Source organism: Bos mutus, chromosome 26, assembly GCF_027580195.1.
Source record: "Bos mutus isolate GX-2022 chromosome 26, NWIPB_WYAK_1.1, whole genome shotgun sequence".
Classification (NCBI taxonomy): Eukaryota; Metazoa; Chordata; class Mammalia; order Artiodactyla; family Bovidae; genus Bos; species Bos mutus.
In genome coordinates this window covers 3,370,968-3,396,716 of record NC_091642.1, presented here as the reverse complement: position 1 = coordinate 3,396,716, position 25,749 = coordinate 3,370,968, and positions in this window count along the sequence as shown.

Genomic DNA, 25,749 nt, shown 5'->3' with positions numbered 1-25,749 from the left:
ACTCTCTATCTGCAGATTATTTGAGCACCTAGGTAGAAAATCTAGATCATACCAAACATTCCTGTAATTAATATGTGATTTTAGGACAGTTGTACAATCAAAACTGGAAAATCGATTGTATTTCAACATACTAGTAACAATCAGAATTTAAAATAAAAATAAAAGCATCATTTACAATAGCACCAAAATATATGAAATATGTATGGATAAATCTGACAAAAGATTGCAAGACCTGTACACTGAAAGCTGTAAAATACTGGCTGAAAGAAATTAAGACTCAAATAAATGTAGAAATGTAATCCATTCATGGGTCAGAAGACTCCGTATTGTTAAGATACCAGCTGTCACCAAAATGAACTATAAATTCAACACAAACTCAACCAAAATTCCCACATGTTTTTGGTGGGGATGAATGAGATAATACTAAAATTTATGTGGAAATGCGCAAGACATAAAATAGCCAAAACGACCCTGAAAAATAAGATTAGAGGACTAACTGACTCCGGGGGTTATTTTAAAGCTGCAGAAGTCAAGCTGGTGGAGTACTGTCATAAAGACTGACAGGTAGATTGATGCCACTGAGCCCAGAAACACATCTACACATATGTGGACAATTAAGCTGCTACAAATTTGCAAAGACAGATCAATGGAGGAAGAATAGCCATATGCACCTCAAACAAAGAAGAACTCAAAATGGAGAAAAAGTCTAAATGAAACAACTAAAACCATAAAACTTGAATAAAACTCAGGAGGAAACTTGGGGCATGTTGAGTTAGAAAAAGATTTGGGTTTCATTCCAGACCACTACAATAAAGCAAATGTTGTAATAAAAAAAAAAGAGAGAAAGATTTCTTAGAGACTATATGGAAAGTATGATCCATAAAAAGAATGCAAAGAGCTGACTTGTTGGAAAAGACCCCGATGCTTGGAAAGACTGAAGGCAGGAGGAGAAGGGGCAGCAGAGGATGAGATGGTTGGATGGCATCACCGACTTCAATGGACATGAGATTGAGCAAACCCTAGCAGATAGTGGAGGACAGAGGAGCCTGGCGTGCTGCAGTCCATGGGGTCGCAAAGGGTCAGACGTGACTCAGCAGCTGAACAAGGACATGAAAAGAAACTGACGGTATAATAATCACTTTACTGCAGACCTGAAACTAACACAGTATTGTAACTCGAGTACATTTCAGCTTAAAAGAAGAAACTGATCAAACACACGTAAGGAAACTTAAAAGCTTCAACTCTGCCAAAACAGATGCGTATATCAACACATAAATATGGAATCTAGAAAGATGGTATTGATAAACTTATATGAAGGGCAGCAGTGGAAACACGGACAGAGTTGACAGACTTATCACACAGTGTGAGAAGGAGAGGATGAGATAAGCTGAGAGTGGCACAGAGCCACGTATATCACTGCATGTAAAATAGATAGCCAGTGCGAATCTACTTTCATGACCCTGGGAGCTCAAATCCAGCGCTCTGCGACAAGACAGAGGGGTGGGATGGGGTAGGAGGTAGGAGGGAGGTTCAAAAGGAGGGGACATGTGTATACCTATGGTTGATTCATGTAGATGCATGGCTGAAGCCAACACAATATGATAAAGCAATTATTCTCCAATTAAAAATACATAAATTTATATTTTTAAAAAAACTCAGCTGAATTAAAAAAAAAAAGCCTCTACTCTGCTAAAGCCACTGTTAAGTAAATGATAGGACAAGCCATAGATTGAGAAAAAAACATTTACGAAGCATATATCTGACAAAGAGCCTTATCAGTTATACACAAAGTACTCTAAAAATTCAGCAATAAGGAAAAAACAACTCAATTTCTGAAACTAGACAAAATATTTGAAAAGACACTCCATCAAAGATACACTTTTGAGAAATAAGCACATGAAAAACCGCTTTACACAATTAGTCATTGGCAAAATGCAAATTAAAGCCACAGTAACTCACTATTACAAGCATATTAGCATATTTGTTTTCAAAGGCTGACCACACCAAGGCTAGATGCTGAAACCATCCTTCACCGCTGCTGGAAATGGAAATTGTTACAAGCACTCTGGAAAAGTCTGGCAGCTTCAAAAGTACACCTCCCAACTGACTCAGCCATTCCACTGCTGATTATTTGCCCAAAGAAAGCATCTCAACTCTTACTCTTAAGACGTGCTCAGTCGTGTCTGACTCTTTGTGATCCCATGGACTGTAGCCGCCCAGACTCTTCTGTCCATGGGATTTTCCAGGCAAGAATACTGGAGTGGGTTGCCATGCCCTCCTCCAGGGGGTCTTCTTGACCCAGCCGTTGAACCCAGGTCTCCTGGACTGCAGGCAGATCCTTTGCCATCTGAGCCACCAGGGAAGTCCTATGTCCATATAAAACTTGCGCATAAATGTTCACAGAAGTTTATTTATAATAGCTATAAACTTGAAACAATCCAAATTTCCATTCTCACGTTAGTAAATGAATTGTGGCACATTCATTGGATGAAACACTATACAGCAACAAAAATGAATAGACTGTGTTTTAAACAAAAAGGAACTATTGCTATATATGCAACATGGATGGATCTCAAAATAATAATGCTGAGTAAAAGAGGTCAAAGGAGTAAAGCGTGCACACAGTGTGATCCCATGCATGAAAATTCCAGCAAATGTGAATGGACACACAGTGACAGACAGCAGATCGGAGCTTACCTGGGACGCACGCATCTAGGTGGAGGCATTTTGGGGTGACACTTTGGTTATACAAGGCTATATATTGTCACCCTGCTTGTTGAAGTTATTTACAGGTGAACTTATATACATCATGCAAAATGCTGGGCTGGGTGAAGCACAAGCTGAAATCAAGATTGCTGGGAGAAATATCAATAATCTCAGATATGCAGATGACACCACCGTCATGGCAAAAAGCAAAGAAGAACTAAAGAGCCTCTTGATGAAAGTGAAAGAGGAGAGTGAAAAAAAAAGAGCTGTCTTAAAACTCAATGTTCAGAAAACTAAAATCATGGCATTCGGTCCCACCACTTCATGGCAAATAGATGGGGAAACAATGGAAACAATGACAGGCTTTCTTTTCTTGGGCTCCAAAATCACTGCAGATGGTTAACGCAGCCATGAAATTAAAAGATGCTTGCTTCTTGGAAGAAAAGTTATGACCAACCTAGAAAGCATATTAAAAAGCAGAGACATTACTTTGCCAATAAAGGTCCGTCTAGTCAAAGCTATGGTTTTTCCAGTAGTCATGTACGGATATAAGAGTTGGACCATGAAGAAAGCTGAATTGATACTTTTGAACTGTGGTGTTGGAAAAGACTCTTGAGAGTTCTTTGGACAGCAAGGACTCAAACCAGTCAATCCTAAAGGAAATCAGTCCTGAATACTCATCGGAAGGACTAATGCTGAAGCTGAAACTCCAATACTTTGGCCACATGATGTGAAGAACTGACTCATTGGAAAAGACCCTGATGCTGGGAAAGATTGAAGGTGGGAGGAGAAGGGGACAACAGAGGATGAGATGGTTATATGGCATCACCGACTCGATGGACATGAGTTTGAGTAAACTCTGGGAGCTGGTGATGGACAGGGAGGCCTGGCGTGCTGCAGTCCGTGGGGTCACAAAGACTCAGACATGACTGAGCAACTGAATTGAACTGAACTTTGGAGCAGAACATATATATTCATTACCTTGATCATGGTGAAGATTCACAGGCACACAGATGTCAAAGATGATCAGATTTTATACTTGAAATGTGTACCATTTATTGTATGCCAATCACACATCAGTTAAAAATACAAACCACTTTGGATAGTGAGTGTCAGAGGACAGTAGGCTCCCAACGAGTGTTGGTTACCATTACGATTTTTATTTTTTCACCAGATGTTTTTTCACAAGGTGAATTGCCTGGCATGATGACTTTCTATTGATTTGACTTTTTTAAAGAGTACTTTGAAAATGGAGAAAATGAATCCACTGTAGTTTAAAGGTATTTCCTCCAGACATCCCAACTTTTGTCTTTCACTTGGTCTTCCTGCCACAAATGTGCTTAGACACACAGTCTTACCCAGAATGTTTCCTGACTTTCAAGTCAAATTTTTAAAATGAGGAATTTTATTTTAAATCTTTAGTTTTGTCTACTTTGACCAGTCTTACTAAAGTATGATTTGTATGGAAGAAATTTCACCCATCCTAATCTTACGGGTGGATGAGGTTTGGCAATTGCACACCATCATGTTACCAGCATATTTCAACCCAGAGAGTTCTCTCGTACCTTTTTGCAGTCATACTCTCCCCAGTCCCTGCTCCTGACACAACTTGCTTTTTGACCATATCTTCCCTGGAATTTCATGTAAATGACTTCATATTAGTGTTTGTGGAATACATAGTCTTCTTTGTACTTGACTTCTTCCACTCAGCACAGGCTGTTGAGGTGCAGCCTCACTTCTGGGGAGTGTCAGCGATAACTTCCTTTTTGTTGCCATGCTGTATCTATGGAGGGAGCACACCAGAAATTTGTGGATCCACTCACCTCTTGAAGAGCATTTGGTTCTTTCCAGCATAGTGCATGTGTATTTCCTATTATGAATGATGTTGCCATGAACATCCACGGATAAGTTATCTGCAGGCACATGTGTTTTCAATCTCTTTCCTAAGAGTGGGATTTCTGGGTTGTATGTTTAATTGAATAAGACCTTGCTGAACTGTTTTCCAAAGTTGCAGTCTCCACCAGCCATAGAGTAGCATTCCGGCTGCTCCTCACCTTTGCCCACAGTTAGTATCATCAGTGTTTTACATTTTAGCCATTTCAGTCGGTGGGCAGTGGTTCTGTCCTGTCCCTTGTCAGAAGGTATCCATGATTAAAGTGTCTCAACCTATGCCAGCTTTCTTTCCTAAGATCAAGATTTTAGTCCTAAAATGCCCTTTATCCAATAATTAAACTAGCTGAGGCTTCCAAAGCAGCGGCGATTACCACATGAGAGCATGCCTCCTCATGCACTCATCGTATTTTTAATGGAAGATTTGGAATATAAATCGAGCTTTTGTAATAAACCATAATGACTTGAGTGTTTTTAGCTAGGAAGGCAAATAAGGATTTAATCATTAAATGAAAAGTATAATATTTCAGGCATTTTATCCTACAGGCTTTTGCTCCAGTAATATCAAAATAAGGACAAGGGAGAAAGAAAAAAAGATGCTCAGGATTAAAATCACACGAATACTTCTGTAATGGTGGATGCGGCACATTTTATTAAACTCAAATCCATAGCTGAGTCCAAACGGGGTGCAGACGAGGAGATGCTGGAGCCGGGTCACAGGTCAGCGCAGAGCCAGGTCACAGGTCAGCGCGGAGCCGGGTCACAGGTCAGTGCGGAGCCGGGTCACAGGTCAGCGCGGAGCCGGGTCACGGGGCTGCATAGAAACGCAGCACCTCCAGAGTCATTCCTGCGTGGGAACCGGGCTTCCCAGGCCTTTCCCCATGTGTGTGGTGGTGCAGGGGCCAGACAACATAATCCTTTACGTATAAATACATGCACACATACATGCACACCAGCACTCAGGAGTGAGTAATTGGATTTGGATTAGAATAGATTTGAGTATTAATTCGGTACTTAACTTCATTATATAGGTGCTCTATCAAATAAGAAAATGTTATCAAACAGTATCATTAAAAGCCCATTGCAGGCACGCTCCTTGCCCCGAGGCACCTCAGCGGACAGAAATCATCGGTGGTCTCTGCTGCCACAGCTCAGCTGAAACGAGGACCGTGGCCGTGGCCGTGCCAGGCGCCCCCTCCCTGCCCCCAGCCCCGCAGGCGGGCAGCCGCCGTGCCATCAGCAGAGCAGCCAGCACGCGGTCCAGGTCTGACTCCAGACCAGGCTGATTCCCAGAGGCCTTCCTATCTCCTCTCTGGACCGTCAACTCGGCTAATCTGCTTTCTGCCGATCCAGTTAAACGGATTTCCCTTGTATTTGTTGTTCATATCCTTTCATGTTCTTGACTCATAGATAATTTCCCAAAATGACTGGCATAACCCAGCATGGGGATTTAGAGGCATAGTCTCAATCTAAACTCACTTTCGTGCTCATCTTTCCTGGAAAACATCTTAGAATCCTTCATTTTAGTAACTCCGTCTGGAGATGCTCACTGACAAGAAAGAAACAGTGTGGTCACTTTTATTTCTCCGAAAGATGGCAGAAATATTCTACCACAAGTTCTGAATGCACAGTATAAACTTCTTGCCATTATGACTCAAAAACTAAGGATTCTTCATATTTTTCCTAGAAATGCAAGCTTTTATCTGAAGCCATATATAAACAATACGCTTTTCTTGCCTATCTTACACATGGCAAGAATTATATAGTCCTACCTGGTCATTGCTTTGGGGGTACTGTTTCAAGAATAGTGGAGTTTATTTTCCAGAATTTGAAAAGTATGCTAGGGTTCTTGCTGTTTGAAGTGTTAAGGCAAAGGGAGAAGGGGTAAATTCTCTCTAATTCCCAGTGTTTCTTCATTTTACATAATCAACCAAAAATATTAACCACAGGGCCTTTAGCATCAGTGAGCACTACGGGTTTGGCTGTGTATTTTACAAGACATCCGGAAATACCTGTGAATGAATGTCATTCCCTCAAAAGACTCCCTGAGCAGAATCAACATATAGGCATTGTTTGCAGAAATGGGGAAATAACCAGGATCTGGCCTTTTTCCAAAGAGACCCCCTATTAATATATACCTGTGCACATTTTTATCAAGAGGAACTAATAAGACGATAGCGGGGAAGCAAAGTTAGCTATTAGATAGCAATCCTCCTGCCAAGAGCCATAATCTGACACAGACTGAGCTGGGCGTAGCAGTCCATTAATGGCTCTCGGCTCACACAATAATGACCTGCTAACCTGACGTGGTGTTGCTCTCACATTTTGCTGTCCCCTGGGATGCTACTGTCACCGTGTTATCTATTGCCTGCCTCCCCATCAAAGAAAAAAGCAGAGCGGAAATGTATGGACGCGTCCAGCTCCGTAGTTCATTGCACACCAACCCTGGCAAGTGAAGGAACAATAGATTTATAAGTTTATCCTACATTAAGCCAAACGCGCCTGACTGCACTGTAAATTACTAAATAATAAACCAGGTGGCGTAAGATCCTGACTTGGACAGAATATAAAAATCTATCAACCTGTAAAATACAATAACCATAAATGTGCTATGTCGCTCATGGCTCAGGTAAACCGTCTACCGCCAGGATGCAGGGCGTCGGCCAGAAAACCGCAACAAAGACCCGGACACGGGAAACTTGGCTCCACGCTCTTTCGTGCTCCCTGTCGGCCGAGGAAAGATCGCTGAGCTAAAACACTTGAGCGTGTGTTGGGTTTGTTGAATTTCTTTGTCTGGAATTGGCCACTGCCCTTGAGGAGGAACGGTCCCCACACAGCTCCGGGCTGGAGTCTTCCAAGATGACTCGAGGCTGCTTCAGGGTTGCTCCGTGGCTGAACTTCACATTCAAATGAGCCTGCGACACGCCGCGCTGGCTGGAAAGCAGAAAACGCAGAAAGACAGCCTTCAGACGATAGATACTTTACTCCTGAGAAAAATATCTTAAAACTGGGTTCACTCAGTAAACCCTCATCCTAAATTCCACACCTCACCGGTTGTCACAGAAATAAAATGAAGATTAAGGCAACTGGGCTGGCACTTCCTTCCCAGCCCCCTGCAAGAGGGATTCCATTTGAAACAAATCGGAGGGGGGAAAAAATTAATTTCATTTCAGTGAAAGATTCCAAAATGATCCCATAAATTGCGACTCCAAAACATACAAAGCTAATTAATTCCTTTTTAGGAGATTTTCAATGAGCAAGCAGGTTAAGTTTATATGATTTACAAACAGTGTTTACATTCATGGAGGTGCAACTAATTGCTACATGGTTTGACATCATTACAGGAAAATGCTGGGGGATGCAGACAGTTTAATTAGGGGTGGTTTCAAGTTCACTACATGATTACCATCACAGAACTCTTCTAATATGCTTATACAGTACAGTGGTGCTGAAAAGTGATTACAGTCTGCCTGCTGCCTGCTGAAATTCTGAATGAAAAATGATAATCTCGTATAAAGGGCTGTGTTCTCACAGTTCACCTTCCTTTCTGGATCACACTCACCTGCTTCTTCTCAGGCCCATCTCTTCGCCTTTCTCAGGTCAGCAGCGTGGCGGCTGCGTGCACGTGTTTACTGTATCCTACGAGCTCCTCAGAGGCTTCCAAAGGACGCTGGAAACCTTAGGAGCCTATTTTTACCATCCCCGTGTTTCGGGCACAATCCCAGCGATGTTTGTAAATCACTTAGTTCCAAAGTACAACTCACTCTCCATTTCAGTCAATAAAACTGGCCACTCGTTTTGCCAGGTTTAATTTTTAACATTTCACTCAAGTTTCTGTCCTCCGCCATCCGTTTAAGCTGCTCACGGCAGTAGTATCACTCCGCAGCCCTGGAAGCTGGGAAGGGCCTAGGACTCGAGGTCTTGAGACCCCAGAACATCTGGGCTTTAATGAATCCTGTCACCAACACAGAAGGACCAGCAACTTGTGTTTCAAACATCGAGCACCACACTTACTTCTAACAAATATAGAAGAACCAAACACATGGAAGATTCTAGAATCCACAGGAATGCACCCCCCCCCCCAAATCCGTAAGCCTCTCCTGCCCTACAGACTTACAATTTAGTTCTGGCATCATTTCCTTTGGGGCTGAAAAGAAGATAAGTTCAAACAATGCTGCAAAAGTGATTGAAACCAAAAATCTGATGACTCCAAGCTTTTTACCATACACACATTTCTACATTTCAACTGAAGCCCTTGCAAAACACTTTATGTTTAACTGTTATCTATTTTGGATTCTGGCAATTCAGTTTGAAAGATGAATAAATGAAATAAGATTCCCCAAAGCAAATGGTTTTACAGCGTAATTAACACCTCAAGGGGGTACCCTGGGTTTTTGCAGGAATTTCAAACACAGACATCAGAGAAAAAATTTTTCAACAAACCTCGCCTTATTGGTGTCTGGGTTAATGAAAGAGATTCCCGAAGCTGACCACCCCTGGACACGTCCACGCTTCAGAGCTGGAGGATGGACAGAGTATGGAAAACGAGCCGTGACCACACGGTTTCAGCGTCTGGGTCCGACAGGAGACAGGACTCCTGGGACAGCAAGTCCCGGGGGGGCGGGGGGGTGCCTGCTCTTCAGGGGCTGACTCCACTCTTCGGGGAATAAATTCACCTTTCTCAGGCACAATGGCCAACTTATCTCTTCAAAATCAAATAACCAATTTCTAATTAACTTTAACTTGGGCATGACACCAAACATTCCATATCTCTATTAATAAGCAGACTGATAAATTCTAAACTTAAAACTCTGAAGTTGCCACATGTGATTAAAGCACTAAGAATTCGTTTCAAAATCCGTTCCCCTTATCTCCACAGACCATGGAGCAACATCTTCCAACCCAACTCTCTGCTCTTGAGGCATCACTCAACAGGCCTTTCTCTGAAAGCTCCATTTTCCTCTCCCCTTTGCTCCTGGCTGAAGCTTCCTCTTCCTGGTGCACGGGGCTCTTCCTGCATTGCTCCCTCCCCTAACCCTAACCCTAACCCCGTCAGGTCTCTGAAAATGATACCTGAAAATACACACCTGAACAAAACAGGTAAGCTTGCAAACAGGCACATCAGCTCCATTGCGAGGATCCCAGGAAGGGCTGTAGCTTTAGTCCCTGTGCTTAAAGGCGGACTCAGCACTGACCAGTGCTCAGGGCACAGTGCAGACCATCACTGAGGCAATCCTCAGCCTCAAGCTTCAGCTTTGACTGTGAGCAAATTCCAGGCCTTGGAGATGAGTGATGCGGGTGTTCAGGGCACAGACCAAACAAGCAGCCCCAGAGCCCTGGTGCCAGCGTGTGGTCCCCATCCTCCACTGCTGCCTGCTTGCCCCCCAAGGACTCACTTCTCCCCCCGGCTGCCTCTGATTCCCATGTCTCTCCAAACCCACCAAGCCCCTCACACTGCAGACACTTAATACCCTGTCGTTGCATTAATCACCTTCATGGACACCAATACACCGAACACCATACCTCGGCTTCCCTGGTGGCTCTAATGGTAAAGAATCTGCCTGCAGTTCAGGCGACCTGGGTTCAATCCCTGGGTTGGGAAGATACCCTGGAGAAGGGAATGGCAACCCAGTCCAGTATTCTCACATGGAGAAGTCCATGGACAGAGGAGACCGGGGGCTACAGTCTGTGGGGCTGCAAAGGATTGGACGTGACTGAGCGATTAACAGTTTCACCTTTCACACTGTACCTGAGCCAAGCTGAGTCACAAGAGACCAAGCAGAAAGCTCACGAAAGTCCATGAGGGACACAGGAAGCAAGATTATTGTAAATAAAACAACCGCCGCAGTTTCCAAACAATGAAAACTCGCATCTCTTATAAAGCGGAGTCCGGGCCACCCTCTGACTCTCAGAGCATTCACACACCACAAGTTAGAAAACCCTGACATTCGTGGGGGACATGCTCAAAATCTTCACCAACCCCCACCCAGGGACATAATTCCATTGAGCTTACTTGAACTCAGTGCCCAACCAGGCACGGAGACCCCCCAACTTCTGCAGACACTCAGCCCTTGTAGCAGTGGTCTCTACACTGGAGAAGCTCTCTCATTATCTCCTGGGTCACCTTTTCTCACCCCAGGAGATCCCCTGAAGGTCTCCCCTCTGTGTGGGGCCTGGGGCACCATGCCACATTTCACTCCCAACTTCATCCAGAATTCCATTTCTTGACTGTGATTCCTCACTTTCTCCATTTTCTTTTCATTTCCAGCATTAACAAATGGCTTTTGAAGGGGGGAGGTGTGGGGATGGTGGGGGTGGGGTAGAAAATACTTCGTCATGAGAAAAAACGAGTCTGTCATTTTCAAGAGTAAGTGAGTCCACAAAGATGGGAGAACTGCAAAGCTACATCGTAAAGCTGCTGCTTTATCCAGGCTTATCCATTCTATAGTTACTGCATAGCAAATCCATTTCATGGCAGACAAAGCCCAAATGTAAGGCTCAGCAAGATTACAAGTGCTTCTGTGTCAGGAACCTTCCGGGTCACCTACAGATAGCCAAACTACAAGGTTGAGTCACGGACTCCGGTGGTCTGCTGAATCAGGTCCCGAAACTAGTCCCATGGGCCACTAAACCCACCCGTTTGGTCCGTTTAACAGGACAAAAAGAGTTCCAAGTTCACCGTATCCTTCTAATTGGCATATGACCCTGGTCCATTAACATCGAGTACCGCAGACCCCAGCTCAGATTCCCAGACACTGTGAAGAATATTAGTTAGGAAGCTCTTGACTGCAAGTAGCAGAAAACTCCAACTGAACTGCCTGTGGCAAAGGGGAGCTTCATTTCACGGCAAGACCTCCTGAAACAGCCTGTGAGTGAGTGAAATGAAAGTCACTGTCATGCCCAGCACTTTCCAACCCCATGGACAGTAGCTTGCCAGGCTCCTCTGTCCGTGGGATTTCCCAGGCAAGAGCACTGATTAATTCAACAAACCGAGCACCAGCCTATCTTTCCTCTTCCCCTCTGCCGTCTCAGCCTGGTTCCTTCCCTGGCCTGTTCAGTTTCGGGCACCAGAGGCAGGCAGCCTGACCCCCAGCAGGAAAAGAACAGTCACATTCCTCAAGTCTCTTTGCTAGTAATTCAGACCTTTCACAGGAGCCCCTCAGATTCTGACTGGCCAGAATTGCATCACCTGCCCTCCCCTAAACCAGTCACTGGCCAGGAGAATAGAACCATCATGATTGGCTTAGACCACATCTCAGCATTTGTAAACTAAACTTGAGGAAATCAACTGAGTGGGTCCCAAATCCTGTTCTTAAATTGAAATTTGAGCTCAAATGTAGATACAAATATTCCCATCTATTTACATGTGTGTTAAGCTGTGATGTAAGATGGATTTCTTATTGTGACCGACAGTCCAAATAGTTTAAGAAGCATTGGCTTAATCAGCTCAGTAAAAGTGTTAGTCGGGTCGGACTCTCTGCGACCCCATGGACTGTAACCTGCCAGGTTCCTCTGTCCATGGGATTCTCCAGGCAAGAATACTGGAATGGGTTGCCATGCCCTCCTCCAGGGAATCTTCCTGACCCAGGGATCAAACCTTATGTCTCCTGCATTGGCAGGCAGATTCTGAAGCACTTGCCACGTATGACAGAAAAGACCCGGACAAGATGGGGTTGGAAAAGGAAGAAAAAGCTGGGGAACCGCAGTTGGCAGAGACTCCAAGCACTGAGTGAAGAGGAATGGCTTGCAGGTGAAGGGAGACAATAGCCATGTGTACAGAGAACCGCGTGTACAGAAAACCGCGTGTGCAGAGAACCGCGTGTGCAGAGAACCGTGTATACAGAAAACCGCATGTGCAGAGAACCGCGTGTGCAGAGAACCGCGTGTACAGAAAACCGCATGTGCAGAGAACCGCATGTGCACAGAACCGTGTGTGCAGAGAACCGCGTGTGCAGAGAACCATGTGTGCAGAAGGCAAATGGGTGCAGAGCCAGGGGAACGGTTCCGGTGCCCCCAGGTGCCTGCAGGTCCCATGTCATGTGACACAGACACATTTCCGCCAAGAATGACTGGCAGATACGGCAGAGTGTGGATTACAGGCCAAGAGAGGCACAGACGGGGAAGTCGGTCAAGAGGGAAGTTATCCCTACGGCCGGTTCATGTTGAGGCGTGGCAGAAACCAACACAATACTGTAAAGCAATTATCCCCCCATTAAAAATAAATCCACTTTAAAAAAAGAAAGGCACAGATGATTTAATTTAAAAGCTAGAGGCAGCATCTACAAGAAGCTTTACCATCTGATGAGCAAATGAGCAGATCCTCCCCAACCGCAGAGGGCTTTGACTGGCCTCCTGTGACGGGCCGCAGGATACTCCTGCAGCCTCCACGCTGCCCTGAACGCAGTGTGACCAGAGGGACGGACACGTGAGGGCTGTCATCACCAAGATGCCTCCTGCCTTCAACCACTGTCTTCTTAACCTGACGTCAGGAAATTCATATTTAGTGAAGAAGGAAATGACTTTGGGTCTGTATCATTCAAATCCTTAAGGATTATTGGCTAATTAGGAGCATAGTAATGTAAATTTGCCTTGTGTCAGGTCTTCAGGAACAGTAAAATAACATAATTAAGCAGTGAACAAAGCAGATCATTTAAGCCGCTCTTCACTGCAAATGTATATGGTGGTGAAACGTATGCATCGGCCTGGAAACTAGAAAAACATGATCCGCACTGCAAGGGGCCAGGGATTGTTTCTAATGAGATGTGTGGAGCTATGTAAATTTGATTTAAACGTAAGTGCTATTTCTTTTATGAAAGCTTTCATAGAAAAAATCCATTAGATAATTATATAATTCATTTAAAGGATACAAGAGTTGTTCTTTTTGAAAAAAAAAAAAAAAAACTGAATTGCTTTTAAATAAGCGAAGTAAAAAACCAAATGAAAACTTTCTAGAACTGGAAACCCTAATAAAATCAGAAAATAAAATTTTAAATGGCATTTCCTAACTTTGACTTCTCTCTGGACCTGTGGTGACATGTGCAAAATTCCACATAAAAATGGAAAGCTTCAGCTGAAACCATTGACTCTAAATGGCCCGGTTAATCCTGATTCTGAGAATAGAATCCCACAATTTGAGGGGGCAGATGCTCTTACTGCTGAAAAAAGTGTTACCTTTGTGCTCAAACACCTGTGTGAAGGCAATTGTGAAAACCCCAGTGAATTCTGAAAGGCTTGGAAGAGGTTCAAAGTCAATTCGAAAACTTTCTATTCTGTTCCGCTCATCTGCAGGATGGGAAATAATGTCTGGTTTGGCCCACCTGACTATGGGTAACAATCTGCTGGTTTCAGCAGCAGGGGTCCTGGGTGAGAAGTGGATCTAAATTAACCTCCCTGATCTGATGATCTAATGAAGTGACGCGCCTTCTGCCACCACCGCTCCCGCAGCTCCCACCGATGGTTCCAAAAATCCAGGTCAATTTTTCATTTCCACTAGTGCTGTGGATGTGAGAGAAGGGCAAGAAGTGAAACAGCAAAAAAAGAAAGGGGGTGAAGAGGTGGAGACCAAGAATAAAGAAAGCGAGGAGATGGACTTCCGAGATGCTTAGACGGGGAGGCACTCAGAGAGGGGGAGCAGAGTCCACACCTGGAGGGCGGACTGGGACAGGAAGAGCAAGGACGCCTGGCTTATTCAGCAGATACGCTAAATGAAACTGTTCCCGGACCTGGCCTGCAGAAGCCAGGGCACACGTCCATCAGCCAGGCGGCCAGAAGCACTCAAAACCCCGCTCCTGACGAAATACGGCCCAGCATCCCTTCAACAACACGGGCTTTGCCAGGAAGAAAGCTGCTGGTCGGCTGCAGTGCCAAAGAGAGAGAAAATAGAACATCAAGTGCATCCCAACATCAGCTAAGTTTCCTTCTGCTTCCAACCCAGGTGAGTTCCAGAAAGCGGCCACTCCAAAGCCAGTATCCGTGCAGCCACAAAACCCCGCCTTGCCCCCGGTCTGATTTATCACCACTGCTTTCTATTATAATTCAAGTACCTCCAGGGCCCTTTCCAAGATGAATACAGGATTACAAAGTGGATCGTTGTACCTCATACCTTCTCTTCTCCCAAATCACATCCAGTGGCAATCCAGCCTCAGGAATGTGCTCTCCAATTCGGCGCCAGGGTCTAAACCTGTCTACCCATGGCCCACAGTCAGCTCTCTTGGAAATGCCATTCTGCATGTATCACTTGAAATAAGTCCTTCAAAGAAGCAGTGAAGAGCCTCCCCTGAGCTGGCGAGCACCTATTCACTTTTTGGGGGGAGCCAACAACCATGCCTTTATTAGGCCATGCCAAAGGGCTCGTTTATAAATCTCCAAACACAAAATAGTAGAGAAAGCTCCTCAGTGGTGGCCCGTTAACTCAATATTGCCCAGAGTAAACAGCTTGTGAGCCGTCATTAGAGAGTTTAATGTAAATCTTACTGCACTGACTTTTAAACTCCAAAGATGAACACACCGCACAGGTGATGTGGAGTAAATCCAACGCCGTATGATTTTTGAGAATTCGGATTGACATCTGTGCTTTAGACCTTTCCTAACATAAATTTTGCCTTCGAAGATATTTACCTTCCTTTGAAAAGTGGGTCACGATATTCTCTTGCCACCAGGTGATCAGAAGAACCAAAGAAAACAGTCATTAAGTTGACAGAAAGTCCCATACATCCGCGTCAGTTAAAAGGAAAAAAATCACCCAGATCTTCCTCATGCCACTTTTCAGGATTCCTGACATCTGTCATAAAACTCGGGCCATATGTCTTTTCCTTCCATTAAGGAGACTCATCACATAACCAGTGCTAAGGTTCTGTCAAGAAGAATTATTGACTTATAAGCATATCTTCCCCCACCCTGCTAATGATTTCCACAAACACATCCACTGATCATCTTTTTTCTGTGCTTGCCAGAAATTACTGGGAGACCCAGGGGGGCATTTGAGGTCCTGTGCTTAGGGATTTACCAGGTAATGTTAATGAGACGCACAACCATACTTATTTCAGGATTTATTTACTTGGTGTGGAGTGTTCTGGTTGCATGAGCCTTGTTGAACTGGCGCTGGAAAGAGAAGGTGGGAAGGAGGGAGGCAGAAGGGAAGAGGGCGGGGACAGGGGAGCAGCCCGAAGCCCCCTGTAAAGCAGCAGCACAAGCACCGTTTCCTGCCTCTTCTACAGGGGCTGCATTCGTCTGCCCTCGCGTTGTCAGGTTGACAAGAGGAGAAAAAAAATTAACCAAAAGCCAAATCAAATAAATGTGCAACTCATAAATTCTGCAGCTAAAAATTTACCCCTGAGGGATCGCAGCAACGCACCGTGGAAGGCTCCCCGCTCCTGCCCTCATAAAGGCGAATGATAAGTGAAGCTTCCCTCCTCGGCACCAGGAGGCCGGGTCTAGAGTAACAGCGCCAGGCCGGCTTCCTCCTCCCCTAGTTAACGAATTTATTCCCGTTGTTGGTGGGTGGGCATGGAGCTGCTGTCCTCCGACGTGTCAGCATCCCCAGGCCCATGTTGCTAAGCAACGCGTGCGTGGACCGGGCTGACTGGCCATGGACCAGCCTCCGGGTGTCTGCTCCTGGGGCGGCTGCTCCCGCGTGGCAGGCAGTGTGGGAGCTGGAGGAGCATGAACTGCTGAGGCCTGCCAGCCACTTGGTTTTTTGACTCCGAGTTTAGGTATGTCATTCCAAGCAAAACTTGTTCTAACGAGCATCATTCTTTCTTCCAAGTATGCAACCAAAAAACTAAGAGAAACCTCGTTTGAGGGAAAGCCGGTCTCTTCCCTTCCACAGATCAAATCTCCCTGAGGCCGAAAACAAGGTTTTCAAGGTGAAAAAAGTTTGTGCAAACACTTAAAGCACATGGCCCTGTCCTGCCTCCAGTGCTTCAGTTCTACCTGGACTGCATCTGGCGCGCGTTAGTGTTTGAGAACATTAGCCAGTAGCCAGGGCCCCAGATGTAGATGACCTGCGATAAAGACTCAGCAAAATAATAGGGTTTTTCTTGCCACTCCGATTGTCCAGGAGAATTATATTCTTCTTTTGGCAAAACTCACGGACCTTTATCTGCAGAGCACCATCTTGTGGCAGGCAGTACTGATCCTTGTGCCCCGACTCCTAAAACAAGGGCAGGGCAAGGAGACCAGGAAGCCATACACAGCGCATCCTCCACAACTTGGGTATTTTTTAACCAGAGAGCAACAGAGATAAAAAGCGATCACAGCAATTAAAAAGTCAAAGAGGTGGGCAATCCGTTCAATATGTTTCTAGATGATTCATCCAAATTCAAACTTGATTCATAGATTAGTGAAAATGCAACATATGTATATTCACCAAACCTTCTGTCACAAAGGGGAAAAGAAAAGCCCAACGTTTTTATAACCATCAAAAATAGCCAGCCAGAGTGCTCATAGAGGGTTTTTTTGTTTTTGGTCAAATTGCCAAGAAACAGTCACATACTGTTGCTCTCAATTTTCACTTGCAGCAATATTTCATACAAGACGTTTGTAAACTAAGCACAGCAAGTAAAATTTTCAATGCAAGACATTTAAATGTGTTTCTACTAACTGAATACAAAATGGAGTCTTTGCCACTTCTTTGAGATGAAAGTACGGTGCCAGCATCACACCTCACAACTAACTGGAACTATGAATTCAATACATCTGTTTTTCTGTTAAACTCACATAGGTAAAATTGCTTTCTATCAGCAAATGTATTTGACTTACAGAATACTTACTTTTTAACTATGCATTTGAGTGTAGCCAACGAAATTCTTAACATACCCTAACCTCGACTGCAGTGTTTTGTAACAGCGCTTTAGAATGGCAACAGCAAAGAGTTGCTGCTGCTACAATTTAGGTTAGATCGTGGATTGTAAGAAAACTAATCCTTCAGTAATGCAGGAAGCAGCCCTGGAAGGCGACAACAGCTTTTAAGAAACAGACTATGTTTTTATGTTTTTAAAGTAAGAACAAACGAGTCACTGTCAAAAAATGTTTCTTGTGAATAATTATTTGCTATCAACACTCTGTTAAATTAGGATTTTCTCCTTCTGAATGGGTGATAAAAGAATTGATTAGCTGTCACTTCTAGGTGCTGAGTGACACCTATCTGAGTTAGAAGGACTGCTTTTTGCTGTTTTGTTTCCATAACTGTAGGCATTTTGACTAACGTTCTATTCTGAGTCTTTTTGGCTGAAATCCTGAGGCTGCATTCTAGAAAATACACACACAGGAATTGTTCTGTCCAAAAAGAGACACCCTTGGATCTGCAGTGCCCTTATTTCATATCACAGAAGAGTCGGTCAATAAATCAACTAAAGGTAAGAGTAAAATCTGTAATAACCCGTTGCCACTTCTTCCTCCTCCCACCTCGCAGCACATAAAACTCGGTGTCAAAAGGTCTCACATCACAAGAATTAATCAAAAGACTCTTAAAATACTCTACGCACCCACTTCTGATGACTAATTTGGCTTCCCTATGGCGAAGCACTAATTTTTTATCTCAATCAATTGGTACAATATTCTTTTCCATCAATCACAGTGGGTGCAGAACAGTAAAATTCCACTCTTCTGTAAGAATAAAGCAAAATTCAGCCAAAAAGGAAAAAAAAAATAGTTCCGTAGCAAGGAAAGCCTGCCGCAACAACAGAAGACAAAGAGAGAGCGGGGAGGGGGTGGGGGAGATGAGCGGCAGACGCTCCGGAGGACCCAGGGGAAGCCTTACAAATAGCTCCACCAGAGCAGAAGGAACCTCAGAAGCATCACAAGGCCAAATGCAGCTGAGAGAAAGAGCCAATCAGAAAGTCAACAAGGTGGCTGGGCCGCATGGATCTGATGGGCTGCCTGGGAACCACTACTGCCTCGACGGGGAGGACCGCTGCGGGCAGGAGGAGAGAGTGAGCTTTTCTTTCCCAGGAAAGGACAGGGAAATGCCGAGAATGGCTGAGAAAACACAGCCTTTGTGGGGAGGAAAAGAAAGGAATTGCAAAAGTGAACTCAGGCTCCTGGAAGAAGCCAGGAAAAGGCTGGAGCTGCCAGATGGTGGGGATGTGAGCGGTGACGAGAGAGAGCAGAGAGCGAAGAGCAGGGTCCACCACACCCACCCCTGCACCCGCCGGGCAGAACCTGCAGGTGGGAAGCCCAGCCTCCCCCAACCTAGCGTGGGGCCAGTGCTGTGCTTAGTCATTCAATTGTGTCTGACTCTTGCGACCCCATGGACTGCAGCCCATCAGGCTCCTCTGTCCATGGGATTATCCAGGCAAGAATACTGGAGGGAGTTGCCATGCCCTCCTCCAGGGGATCTTCCCAACCCAGGGATCGAACTCAGGTCTGCCACATTGCAGGCAGATTCTTTACCATCTGAGCCACCAGGGAAGCCCATATTGGCCCCACTTCACCCTCCTCTTCACGCCTACTGCTGTCTTGCCCGACTGGCTCCTGGTCCAGTCAACCTTCTGCAGGCCTTGACTGAAGGCATAGCAGCATGGAATATCCCCCAGCCCTGGGGCCCTGCCATCTTCTAAAAGTGACGGCGGCGTGCTTCACTGGCTACGAGGAGGAATAAGACACTGGTGGCTGGGGACACATCGCTCCCCGCTGGCTTCTCCAGACGTCAGGGCCACGACCTTATGCTCCTTTTAAAGGGCCAGGTACTTCAGTGCCTGCTCCCAAAGTGGAACCAGAAACCCAGCTCCTTCCAGCAACGGACAAAGCAAATAGAAGCAATTCACTGATATTGCGTGAAGCCTATGTAAGACAGGTAAAGCTTAAAATAGGGAGGAATAGGTTGGATCAAAACTTTTTGTTGGAAAAGCCTGATCACACTACTGTATCCCTGCACTGGACCACCATTCATAACACAAAGGGCAAGCAGATGGTTTTGCTTCCCAAGCAGGGCACATGGAAATGCTGTGGCACCGCGGCTCTGAAGAGTCCCCTAAATTCACATCAGCTCATTTTATCCTGGAAGCACCCTGCTGGGAGGCCTCTGATGTCCATTTTAAAGCTGCGAAAACTGAGGCTCAGCCACTATTCACAGTAGCCAGGACATGGGAGTACCCTAAATGCCCATCCACAGAGGAATGGATAAAGAAGATGTGGTACAGATACACAAGGAATATTACTCAGCCATAAAGAGGAATGAAATTGTGCCGTCTGCAACAACATGGATGGGCACGGAGATTGTCATAGTGAGTGAAGCAAGTCAGACAGAGACAGATACCATATGAGCCCATCTATATGTAAAATCGAAACATACGGTACGAATAATGAACTTGTTTACAAAACAGAAATAGAGTCACAGATGCAGAAAACAAACTCTGGTTACTGGGGCGGGGAAGCGGGGAGGGTTAAACTGGGGGATTGGGTTGACATACAGACGCTACTATATGTAAAGTAGGTAACTGATAAGGACCTGCTGAATAGCACAGAGAACGCTACTGTGTCCTCTGTCAAGACCTAAATGGAAAAAGAATCTGAAAAAGAGTGGATATATGTATGACTGATTCACTTCGGTGTGCATCTGAAACTAACGCAGCAGTGTAAATCTACTATACTCTGATTTTTTTTTTTTTGAAAGCTGAGGCTCAGCAAGGTCAGGGGTCACATGCTAAGGTGGACGAACGCCATAGCTGACATGTGACCTCGAATCCAGGTGCCACCGGAAACTGTGTTCAGCCAATGGCTGGGATCTGAGGTCCTGATGGAAGCTGAAAGGAGGGAAGCCCTTCTGTGTCAAGGTGAGCACGCTAGCGTTGCCAGAGTTGGCCCTTGAAAGATGCTCAGGAAAATCTGGATCTCAGATCAACAGCAAATAATGTTTACTATAGGTATGTGGGACATACTTAAGCAAAAAAAATATTCATTGTTTATCTAAAAGGCACGTTTAACTGGGTGCTTGGTATTTTAGCTGGCATCACTAGTGAAGGCAAATGTTAATTCCTCCAACTCCACTTCTGACCAGGAGAGAAAGTCCTGGGGACAGATGAAAAACACCCAATGACGTGCCCTTCCCAGAGGCCAGCACTGCAGGGCATTTCATCTTTTTTCTAAAGCTCTTTCTCCCATTATCTCATCAAGTCCTTCTTACAGAACTAGAGCATGGGCATCATTATCTCCACATCATGGACAAAGGAAGCTGTGATGAGTTTGGAGCAACTTGGAAAACTGAGCAGCAGAGCTAGGGCACAAGCCCCCTGACGTGAGTCCAGGGCTCTCTGCTTACAATGAGAAATTAGAAATGCTACAGGTGAACCTATTCCCAGAACAGAAACAGAGACACGGACATAGAGAACAAATATAAGGACACCAAGGGGAAAAGGAGGGGTGGGAGGAAATGGGAGACTGGAGTTGGCATATACACAAAATTAATCCTATATGTAAAATAAGTAAATAATGAGATCCTACTGGACAGTGCAGGGAACGCTACTCTGTGCTGACCTAAAAGGGAAGGAAATCCAACCAATGGGGATGTATGCACACGTGCCGCTGATTCCCTCTGCTGTGCAGTAGAAACTAACACGATATTGTAAAGCAACTATACTCCAGTAAACTTTAAAAATAAAATGAGAAATTAAACCTCGACCAATCTTCAGCCATTGAACGGACACTCCTTAGCTCCTTTTAGGAGCCAGCGCTGCAAATTCACTTTCATGTTTTGAATCTAGCAGCGTGAAAATGCACCCTGGCAAGGTGATTCCAGCATCCTGAGCGCAGCCTGGGGCGCACGCACCGGAGCTGAGGCACACTGAGCTCACACACGGAGCGCGGGACCCAGCACTCTTCCGAAAGTCCCAGACGCTTTGGCTAGAAGTGATTTGGGGGAAAAAGTCTTCAAATGAGATGGGTTCATTATTCTCATTTTCATGTTCCAGATCTATTAATTTAGCCTCTGAAGTAATCTTTGTCCAGGGTGCATAACTGTATCAAATACCCCTGCCATCAAAGCTTTATTTCCTTGAAAAGGCAAAGATAATATGGGCTGGGTATTCTTTCGCTACACATAATTCATTTAAGGCAGAAATGTTCTCAAATGGCTTCTTTTTTTTTTTACCGCTCTCCAAGTTTACGGGCACCCTGATCCAAGAAGATGTAAATTAGCACTGGGAGAAGGGGGCAAGGCTGCTCCCTCCCAGGACACAAACACCGAGATTTCAGTTCCCTGATACTTTTATTTTGCTGCTAATAAAATTGGGTGGTTAAACCTCCATGGTAGAGTATGAATATAACACCAGAGTTAAGCTTTAACACCAGGAAAAACTCTATTAAAATGTTGCCCCAGAGACTGTAAATTTGAATTCTGGCGCTGCTAAGTCAGGTTGGACCTGAAAACTAAGACGAGGAAGTTCCTAAGTCCTGCAGAACAGGCCACACAGAAGGATTTTTTTTTTCCTTAGACTAATTTCCTTGTAGAGGAGAAGAATATAAAAGTAAGAAAGGCCTCAAAATTCTGAGCCGACTTGGGAGAAGATTATTTCTTCCAGTCTCCAGCTGCCCCTGTGCTTGGCCTGGGGCAGGTGAGCTCCACGAACAGGACAGACGGAACAGAGACAAAGAGAAGGAAGACGGATGGAATTTTCCAATTTGAACCAATAGGTATTTCGCTGGGAGAGCTGTTTTCAGGAGAGCGCGATCTAGTTTAGGGAGAAGCAGACGACATTCAGCACAGCCCTGGCCTGAGGCACGGCATTCCTGGGTTTCTAGAACCAGCCCTACCCCGGGCACACTAGCATCTAACCTTCTAGTCCCAGTCCCTTCGCCCACCAAATGCAAGTGATAGCCCAAGGTGATTAAGAGGGTCACAATTTCAAAAAGCAGACATATTTATTAAAATGTCTGGGGAATCTTAACATGCCTAAGAAAAAGTTGTTTATGAATAGAGCAAATGGTCTGAATTCAGTGTTTGCAGAATTAATTTAATAATGCTCAGAATTTCCTTTAAAAATAGACTAGGGAGAAAAAGTCAGTTACTCACTTTTATCAATAACCATCAGTTAAAAACTTTATTTGGAAAAAACAGTATTTGTAATACCAACAAAATGTCAATTATTATAATACACAAAAAAATTAAGACTAGGTTAGCATTTTATATAGCAAGCTTGATAGCACCAAAACTAGTTAAAATCTGAGAACCGGTAAAAATGCTGCAGACACCCTGGGACAAACACGAAAACTTGTTAGTTGTTGTTCTTATTCTTACCTAAGACTAAGAACAAATTAGAAGGCAGGTGGTAACTGACAGCTAGGTTATCAAATTTCTGGTCTTTGACTGAAGGCACCAGCACCATTCACGTTACAGCATGCTTGCAGAATGACTGTTCAATATACGTTTTACTAACGCAATCAATGAATTTAGCAGAGACGTGTTCAAGAAGAGAGTATTTGAGGATTAGGAGCAGGTTTTAGAAATGAAATGGAGGATAAGCTAACAAATCTATCAGAAATAAGATCAACAACTTAAAATTTAAACCGATCTTGAGCATATATTTGAACTTGGATATGCTGAAATGGTACACATGTCCCTGAGGTTCAGTGATACACTCCGAGGATCAACAGCCCTATAGACAGTTAAATTACTCAGGAAGCCAGGGAATTTATCAAACATGAATTTCAAAGTGGATTCTGGCCTCCAGGAGAAATGGAAGTGCCCATTAATGTACATACAAAATAAATGTTGTCTGCAAGCTCTTTACACTATTTATATTTTGGCCACAAATTGGCTAAAGATTTTTAATTTGCACGAACTGTGACAGAGCCCTGTCTTTTTGACAGAAGTAATCTGGGTCCAAGTTGTGCAAAACTATTTGCTAAATGCTAAAAATGTAACCGTTGCCCTGACAGGTATAACACAAAGAAATCACGTGCCCTGCTTCACGTCTCTTGGTACATTATTTATAACCAACTCCAATTTAAGAATGTTAACATTAAATAGATTTCACACATGGAGGAAATTCGTACAAACCCGTCATATATTATGAATGAAAATTAAAACAGTTCTGCAAAATTTGTTAAAGCGCATGGGCTAGAATCAGAGGAACACCGAAATATGCAATAGTCCTAAGAAATTTAGACGGTATTTAGCTCATAACCTCAATATTTATTTTATCGATCAAAAGAAATGTTAACTTCATCTACTGTTGACAGATAATTTATCAAAAAATGTTTTAAATAAGAGAATATTTCATAGGGAAGGTGGCTCGGGAAATTAGTCACTGGCCTTTGGGCCTGAGCTGTCCCCAAGGAGTGGTGGAACATCATTTGTGGGAAGCCCGAGCCCCAACCCAGGGGAGGAAGGGAGGGAGACAGGCGGGGCTGGGGTGCAGAAGCTTCACTCTGCACAGCAGCTCCGCACACCCCGCCAGTTCCTTGTCCAAGAAAAGTTGGGGCCTGAAAGGATGAGACTCCCCCCTCTGTAAGACTCCTCTCTCCATGTCCCAAGCCCTTGAAAATGTCCCCAAGAGTCCTCAGCCTGCACACACTTTGGTCCCTCTCAGAACAAATCAGGGTTTCTCTAGTGGCTCAGTGCCAAAGCAGGAGACATGGGTTCAATCCCTGGGTCAGGAAGATCCCCTGGTGAAGCAAATGGCATCCACTCCAGTATTCTCGCCTGGAGAATCCCATGGACAGAGGAGCCTGGCGGCCTACAGTCCCTGGGGTTGCAAAGCGTTAACTGAGCTAAACAGCAACAGCAAACAACAGAGCAAACCAGGCCAACTTTTCTCCTTCGTTCAGCAGTTTCCATTGTTTTCTGTAAACTGAGTCCTTCTAATTGAAAATCATTGCTTGCCCTCTAATCCCATAGCTGCCACCCAATAGCCGACTGACTGACAAGGGCACAAGCCCCATGGGTTCCTTCCAGCCCCAGACCATTCACAGCTGATGGTGCCCAGTAGGAGGAAGTACTCTGACCTAATATCCACATTCCCATTGCCTGCGTCTCCTGGTGCTTTGACGGTCTCTCCGGAGGGCCTTAGAATGCCACCCTCCTACACACAGATGAGAGAGAAAACGAGGCCAAGTCTTAGGGCCTCAGTTTCCAGTGAGCGTGGAACAAGACGATTTTCTTGGTGCTCTGGAAGGTTCCTCCCTACCTGACAGTCCTGGGAATTGTATGCCTTTTTAACATTCACGTCTAGCTCCCTCCGGCACGTGAACGTACAAAGCAGCACCCCTTTTTAAAAGGGAGACAGAGATTCACGTGCACCACCACGAGACGCTGGAAGCTGTGACGGGGGCCGTCAGGGGCCTGCCTGCCACACGCCGTGGAGCGCAGCCACGACCAGTTCACTGTGGGCTCTGCGGTGCGCGTCCGGACTGGGGGCCTTCCTGGCTCTCGTTTTCGCCAGACTTTCAGATGACCCTTCCCCGGGGCGGTCTAGACCAGACAGGGCAGCAGGCATTGGGCAGGGCCAGGTGGGGCCTGAGCACACGGTCCATCCGCAGAGCCCAGGGCGCCCATGTGATTAGTCACCTGGATCAACTTCCCCCCGCCCCCATGGCCTCATTTTACCTCGATCACCTGTCTGAAGGCTCCATCTCCAAACACAGTCACGCTCAGAGGTGCTGGCCGAACTTGAACTAGGGAGCGGGGGTGGGGGACTCCATTCAGCCCATATCACACACCCACACCCACCTGGCTTCCTGCTCCCTTTCTGGAAGCTTGTTTATGCTACAGACTGTCCATCACCAAACTGGCTTCTCTCCATCAGAACCAGCCTCTGCCCAGCTAGGACCAGGGCTAATGCCACAGCTGCAAGAGGAACTGGAGGGAATTCCACCCAAAATGATCACGACAGCCTGGCGCGGCGTGTCTCACCACACAAAGACCGCTCGCAGGCCCTGGAGTCTTTGATCCTCCACCCTGCCCCATGAGCGAGGCTGGGGAGGTATTAATCAATGAATACAGATTAATTTATGAGATGACGAGATGCCGAGTAAGTTGCCCAAGGTCACACGGCTAATTACGGCCCAAGTCTTGAGACGCCAAGAACATACTCCTTCCACTCCTCCCCGTGATCCCCTCTGCAATCAGGGAACGCCTGGAATACGATTTCACAGCAGTTCCTTCAAGTTAAAATGCGTTTATCATCTTGCCTAAGTTATGACCCCGGCCTTCCCACC